Consider the following 8,017-nt stretch of genomic DNA (forward strand, 5'->3'; position numbering starts at 1 on the left):
GTAATAAAAAAGCATTAAAGGTTTTAGAGTAAGATTAACATTTTAGAAAGATGATTAAAACAGCAACATGAAGAGGAATTGAAAGAAAACATGAGACATGAAAAGAAGTATCTATGAAGCTGTGATTAAAGTCTTCTGAGTAAGAAATGTGGGAGTATACTGTCCTGACCATAATTAAAACCATGGATACATGTGACTTCACAGAGAAGGGTTCCTTGATGTCAGGGCTGGGAATGGAATCCTAAGTATTGCTAACATTCAAAGGACTACCTGAGGCAAAGTGTTCTTGGGAAGAATAAGGACTGGGAGGAGAAGAAAGACAGGAACCAGGAAACTTGGCTATCATGGATGCCAAAGTAGGAGAGAAAATCAGCAGGGGATGATCACCACTGTGGAGCATGGCAGAAATGCAAAGTAAGGTATTTTACTAAGAGTCATTTTGTCTTTGGGGAATCAGGAGGTCACTGGTGATTCATGTGAAAAACTTGGGTATTTTGGTGGAGCTTACTGGTAGACTGCAAGAAATAAAGAGAGGGAGGGTGGTGATGGTGTGGAAATAGAGTGAGTGAGTATAAATGATCATTTGAAGACATCTGTAAGTAGTAGAGGAAAAGTAATAGAGGAAAGCATAATACATCTTTTTGGTTTTGTTTTAAAATAGAAGACGTGAGCATATGTATGGTCTGTCTGTTTTAGACCCAAGCAGATGGGTCCCCTGCTCAGAGTCTGTATTTCGAGAGGACTCTGTTGTGTTGATCACATGTTTACTGAAAGCAAGGACTCTACCCCTCAAAGGGACAAATCTTACTCAAGGATTTAAGAATTCAGGGTCCGTCTTTCTCTGGTCACACTTCCAGAACCTATACAACTTTTGTAAAATTTCCTATCATTACTGTTTTCAGATACAATTAAAAAAATTTGGTTAAAAATATTTTCTAGGACTAGCTGGTGGCATAGTGGTTAAGGTGACTGGATCCCATATAACAAATTGTGTAGTTTGAGTCCTGGACCTGGCAGTTTGAGTGACATGCTGGGCCTGTTTATGTGAATCCCCAGGATCCTGAGAAGAGATCAGAAAAGAGAGGATTGTGGTGTGGCCATCCCTCTGCGGGATGCTTTCTCACTGTCTCTCTGTTTCTCTCCAGCAAGGACACACGTCTTATAACAAATAATAATTTAAAAATTTAAGGGTTCCTTATTATTTCTTCTTTAACTCATTGATTGTTAAGAAGTATATTATTTTTTAAGCCAGCCGGTGGCATAGCGGTTAAGGCACTGGACTCCCACATTGTCAGCTGGGGTTCAAGTCCCAGACCTGGTGACATAAATCACACCAGTTATACGTATGTGCGTGCCCAAAATCTCAGGAGGAGAATGTAGGAGAATAGATTGCAGTAAGACTATCCCCCCGGAGGACAATTTTTCATTTTCCCTCTCGCTGTCTTCCACTATCTCTCTCCATCAAGTGCCCACACCCTATGGCTTAAACCTTAAAAAAATTAAAAGTACATTATGTTAAATATTTGAAAATTTTTCTAGAGATCTTTCTCTTATTGACTTTTAACTTGAATCTATTGTGGTCAGAGAACAAACATTTTATGACTTGAATACCTTTGAATTTATGGAGGCATATGGTGTGTCTTGGAAAATGGTCTGTTTTCTCTAGAAAAGAATATGTAGTCTCATGTTAGGTAATGTGTTTTATAAATGTGCTTTCTTATACTTGTATTTTAGGTTGATTGAAGTTGTCCCACAGTTAACTTATACTTTTTAATTTCCTTATTTTAGTTTTACTCTTTTATTTTTAATATTTTCTATAATTGTGTTTTCAAGTTTACTAATTTTTTCTTCTGCAATGCCTAATCTACCTACCATTTATCCCACTCAGTATTTTTAAATTTATTTATTTATTTATTTCATTTCAGTCACTATACTTTTCACCTTTAAAAGTTAGATTTGGGTCTTATTTTAAAACATGTTTTATATCTGCCTTAATTTTAGCTAAACAAAATTAATATAACCACGTTATTGTCTCCTGATAATTTTAATACCTGTATTAATTCCTGGTTAATTTCATTGTACTGATTATTCTCATGAAGTATTTTTGTTTCCCTATTTGTTTATTTTTGACTTGCTTGTTTTGTAATCTTTGGTTAGATACCATACACGGTGAATTCTACCTTTTGATGGTCGGATGTATTTTGTATTTCTATCAATATTCTTGAATTTTATTTCAGGATATGGTTAAGTTACTTGGATCCAGTTCTATCCTTTTTGGTTTTTCTTTTATGGCATGTTCACTGGGGCCAGTTTAGTGCTCAGTGTTAATTTTTATTCACTAGTGAAGCACAACCTTCCTGAGTATTCCACCCAATTACCTGTGGATGATGAATATTCTTAGTCTGGCTCATGGGGAAAGACACATTACACTGTGTTAGTGCCAGGAATTGTTACTGATGATTCCCTCACTCTACCCCCACCCCGGACTTGGGCAGTTTCCTTACACATATGCACTGATAATTTCTATCCAAAATACTTTAAGGAATTCTTTATGGACACTTGAGTTTCTGTTTCCATGAAATTCTCTCTTTTCTGATCCTCTGCCCTGAGAGCTCTAGCAGCCTTGAGATCTCCACACTCTGAGCTCTGTTGTGTCAACTCAGGATGTCTACTGGGTTCCTCCTGAGTTTTCCCTCCCTGTGTCATGGTCTGAGAACTCTCTGAAGAAATAAGTAATTACAGGACTCATGTCATTTGTTCCCTATCTCTCTATTCCTCATCAATATTTGGAAGGAGTACTGTTTCAGGTGGGATAGCAAATCCGTTACTACTCGTTAGATGGAATCAGAAGGTTCAATTATCTTGATTTATAACTTTTAATATTTAAAATGGTAAAATATTTGCATGGGCCTTCTTTCGTACTACTGCTCTGAGCTCAGGAAATGTCAGGAGGGATACAGGGAAATGTGAAAAGCGAGAGTAAAAATATAAGGAGAAAAGAAAGGAATAACTGATGTGGTAATAAAGTCTTAAATAGGAGGAATTATGACTATCTCTTAACCTTCTTACAGAAAGGGTATAATATAGGCTATTTAAGTAATGTGGTAAAAGTTTGCAATCTGGGGTCAGCAGGTGATGTAGTGGTTAAGGCCTTGGACTCCCACATGGCTGACAGTGGTTGGAGTGCCAGACCTGGTGACTTGAAATCCACTCTGGGCATGTGTGTGTACATGCCCAAAATCCTGAGAGGAGAATGCAGAAGGGATTACAGCATGGCTATCCCCCTTAGGGTGTGATTTCATACTTTCCGTCTCTCTAGTGAGCGCAGACGCCCTATAGAAAAATCTCTCTCAAAAAAAAGTTTGTAATCCATGATGTCAATATTTAGAGATAGTGTTGTCTATTTATATGGTTTATTGAACCACAGCAATAACACAGTTGCTTTCTCAGATCTGAAATATATAGTTGCATTAATTTCCAGAGTTATACATATTTTTCCATCAGTTTACAGCAGGCTTGGTATGGAGCAGAGCAGTTAGTTGGCCAAATTTATAAGTAACTAGTGTGGGGAAGAGAAAATAATGAAGCACAGATTTCAGTCTAGATGTGTAAGAAAATTGAAGAATATTAGTGAGCTTAGTAAAAAAATAGCTATAATTATTTAGTACCTACTATGTGTCACATCACACTTAGACTGTACTAACTCTTCCGGATGATCACTGTTTATCTCCATGATGAATATGCTAGGCAGTTTCTGGTATCTGCTTGGTTGAAGATAGTTCTATATTCTGTAGACGAGGAAATTGAGGATGTGCCCAAGTTTACACAGCTAGGAAGTGGCCGACTCAGGATGTGGATCCTACCAAACTGATTTAAGAGCCCACATGGTTAACCACTGACTATATTGCCAATGAGTTTAAAATAGAAACGGATTAAAATGTGTAAGAAAGGTGGAAGGAGTGGAGGTTTCCATATTGCAATATTCTATTAATATTACATTAATATTGAAATCTATAATAGTACCTATAATATGTAATCATTCATAATATAATATTCTGAGAATAGTACATTAAGATCCTCAGAAAGGATATCAATGTAAAGGTGTTAGTGACAAGCAGCATTTGATGACACTGGATGTAAGGTGGGTGACTTAAGTAGAGTTAAAGTGAATATAATTAGACTTGAGGTAATTTAAGAATCTTTGGGTGGAGTTTTTGATAACCAATGTTTATGGACATTAACGTCATCTAGGATATTGGCTGGAGTAAGGTAGAGGTAAGATTTATGAAATTTTGTTTTTGTACTTTGTCATACTTAATAGCTTTGTCTATTAAGAAAAATTCAATAAATTGGGAATCTGTAACATAACATGCGTTTTTTAAAAAAATATTTTTGGCATGAGTGTGTGCACTCATCAGAGAGAGAGAGGAGAGAACAGAAGAGGGAAAGTGAGAAATCATTCTCCAGGGGTGATGGCCATGCTGTAGTCCCTTCTCTCCATTCTCCTCTCAAGACCTTGGGCACATACACATATGTGCTTGGCATGATTTTTCAAGTTATCTAGCTTGGGACATGGACCTTGGTCGACCATGTGAAGGTCTAGCCCCTTAACCACCATGCCACTTGCTGCACTTTACGTACCTAAAATTATTGGTAAGGAAAGATCCCCAGATATGCCAGCAGACAATGTAATAAATGATATACTTGCTTGCATCCATTGCTGGTCACCACTCCTGAAGCAATCTGGGTTTTAGACATATATTTCTTCATAAGGAGAGGTCTTGATATCATCATTGGGACTTAATTTCTATGCTGAGACCTCTTGACTTCTTTGGTCAAGTATTTCAGTAGTGATACAAGGAAACTGCAATACCTTCTAAAAGGCAGTGCACCTGAGATTTCCTTCTGTAATAGAGGAATTTATCGGAATGTGTATGTATTGAATGTCCCAAACCTGTGGCAATTCTGTTTCTCAGCTATTGATTTAACATTGTTTGATAATCTTGTGGAACATCAACTTTGTATTATTTTAGCAACATGCACTTTTATTTTAATTTTTAGGTTTTTGCTATAGGACACTTGTGCTTGTGGGAGAGAGACAGACGGAGGGAAAGTAAGAAATCACCCCCCCCACAGTGGAATAGCCACACCAAAGTCCCTTCTCCTTCTTTCTGCTGTCTGAATTTTGAGCACACATGAACATGCCCCCAGTACAATTTTCAGGTTGCTGGGTCCAGATTTGAGCTGTGTTTAGCCATATGGGGAGTCCAGCACCTTAACCGCTTTGCCACCTGTTGGCCCCTAACCACATGGTCTTTTTTAAGAGCATAGTATTTGCATATATTCTCTAATAGGGACTAAAGGAAAAGGTGGTGCCAACTGTGGCCAAAGAAAGGAGACCATAGTTGATTCTACACTGTACTCAATGGGATTATAATGTGAATATCAGTCCAAACGTTATTGTATTTTGGCAATATTTAGTTTCATCTGATTTTGTTTAGTGTGGCTTTCCTGCTCTGTAGCATTTGGTCTTCAGTGGAGAATTTTAAACTCCAGCACTTTGAGGTCCCACAGACCCACAGACCTGTACCATGTCGTGGATTTTCATTTGTGGCCTGTTCCATGATTAAAATGCTCCAGAGCATAGCAGTGACAAGGCAGCTCTGGCATTTCAGGTCAGCCAGTTTGTGTAATGGTTAAGCCACAGTTCTACATGGGTATCATGTTGTCATCATATTTTGGAGTGATCAGATTGAAAGCCAAATGAGGCTGGGTAGGCATAAAATCAACCCATCAGGCAAAGAAGGAAAGAGAAATTTGTTTTTCTTAAAGAGATTTGAAGTTTTTATGTCAGCAAGTCCTAAAGTTTGGTTTGGAAATGGGTCTTGAAGTTGAAAACAAAATACTTCATTTCCTCAAGCAATAATCCTGTCTTCACCATGTTTATATTTTAATAAAGAGTGGATATGGGTAATTTTAATTGTAGTGCTAAAGCAAACACCAATTTTTAAGATTATGAAAGATAAATAGGTAGTGGTTATATGGAAGGGGAGAAAGAAGGGCAAAGTAAGGGTGAAGTGGGTAATTGGAGTGATGCAAAGAACAAAGTGATTTTTCTTAAATGGGGGCATAACTAATACTATATTTTAAAGTGTTCTTTTCAGAAATTTAGCTTATGCTAGCTCTGCCTCCTTGTTATCATTAAAAGTAGCTTCCTAATCAGGAGTAGAAAAGGATATAAAGGTGAAACCAAAAAATCAAATAGTTACTTGGGAAGTTGAGATTTGCAAAAGTCATGATCAGATCAAGACTTACTCGTGGACAAGTTCACTAGATATTTAATGGTGATGTACTGAAGGTGTCATAAGGAATAAGGACAGGACATGAAAGGAAGGAGTGAATATAATGCTTAAGCAGAGTGGTTTAGCACATTCCAAGTTTTGTTTTTTGTGCATTATTGCTCTGTGATATTTGTAATTAATATACAAAGGTTTCAAAATTTTTGGAAATAAGAAAAAGCAGATCTAAAATATTCCACATTGCTATAAATTTTCTTCATAGTCAAAAATCTGTGTTTTCAAAACTTGCCTTTAATTTTGCTGTAGTTCTTTGGAAGGCAGGTTCCCAATCTAAACAAGTTAATAAAAACCTTTCACATCAGCAAACTGCCTACTCTTTTTATGCTCAGGAATAATCTATCTAATGCTGCTGAATATTAAAGATATAAAAAATTTCTACATTATCTAAATGTCCCCCCCCCCGGGCATATGAGCTAGTGCTAATTTACAAAGACTGATTGAAAAAAGCCATTCGGATAGCATTTATTTAAATGCAATTCCTTTGACTAATGGCAAGATGATAATATTTGGTTTTTCTTCCAAGTAAATAGATTTGTTTCCAGGAATTTGAGTGATGGAAAAAATGACCTTTAAATGTAGTTCTCAAGTGGTAGAGCCTGTTCTATTGTGGAAATGCATATATGAATATTTTGTAGAGTATAAATCTTCAAGAAATGATGAGGAACAAAAAAACTATGGGATAAACAATATGAACTTTCGATAGTATTACTGACATTTTTCTCTTAAAAGTAAACCAGTACATTATATTACATTAATGTTATCTAATATAATAAACTATTATATTAATTTTAATGTAGGTTTTGAAAAATTCTACTCTAAAAAAGAATGAATTTCATTGTTAAAACTGTTTTCAGCCAAAGTGAGATGTTTCTACTATTTTTCATAATAGCTATTTGTTGAGAACCTACTAGCTGCCAGGTACTCTGCTAAACACTGAGGGTAGTATAGTAACAAGACAATGTTTGTCTTTAAGGAGGTGATTTGTTACTGGGAAAGACAGACAATAAACAAACAAAAATTAAAAAATTATATAAAATTAAATAATGATAATTTCTTTTTACTTTTTGAGAGGTTAACTGGAGGCCATTTATTCCATAGTTACACACATTTTCTTTTAAAAAAATTTTTATTATCATCATAATCTTCTTTATATTACATTGGATTACATATAACTTTACAGTGTATTACATTGCTTTTTCAAAAGGGAATGCCATGCATGTCAGTTAATACAGAGACATTAATCTCCCCACTTCAACATTCAATATCTTTTCTATGATTTTCCCAATTATTATTATATTATTCTAATTATTTTTTAAAACAGTCAATCACTATCTCTCATTTTACTTGTAAAAAGACTTTACCCATCATGAAATACTTCTCAGACCAATCCAGTTGAGAATACTATACATGTCATCATCAACAGGTAATAAGCCATATCTGTTTCTCACTAACGTCCTGTCTCTCTATTGTTCCCTTGCTATCTTTCTCTATCTTCTCTTCACCTCCCCCATTCCACACTGTCCTATTCTCGTTAAGTACCTTTGCTGCTTTTAGGTCCTCCAATTTATTGCTCTCTACCATAGAGTGCGGATAGTTGGTATATATTGAGTGGATACATACAATATCTTTCTTTCATAGCCTGGCTTACTTAGCTCAGC

The 8,017-nt window shown here is 35.9% G+C and overlaps 1 protein-coding gene across 1 annotated transcript in view; it reads left to right on the plus strand.

The window, feature by feature from the left end:
- The first annotated feature begins 233 nt into the window (after positions 1 to 233).
- The window catches only part of CSNK2A2IP (casein kinase 2 subunit alpha' interacting protein), a 156,892-nt gene continuing 149,108 nt past the window's right edge, over positions 234 to 8,017 (plus strand). Inside the window, exon 1 of the mRNA XM_027766086.1 lies at positions 234 to 414. The gene's annotated coding sequence lies outside the window, so the exon portion shown is untranslated. The remainder of the gene's footprint in view (positions 415 to 8,017) is intronic.

Source organism: Tupaia chinensis, unplaced genomic scaffold (assembly GCF_000334495.1).
Source record: "Tupaia chinensis unplaced genomic scaffold, TupChi_1.0 Scaffold000009_1, whole genome shotgun sequence".
NCBI classification, from domain to species: Eukaryota; Metazoa; Chordata; class Mammalia; order Scandentia; family Tupaiidae; genus Tupaia; species Tupaia belangeri.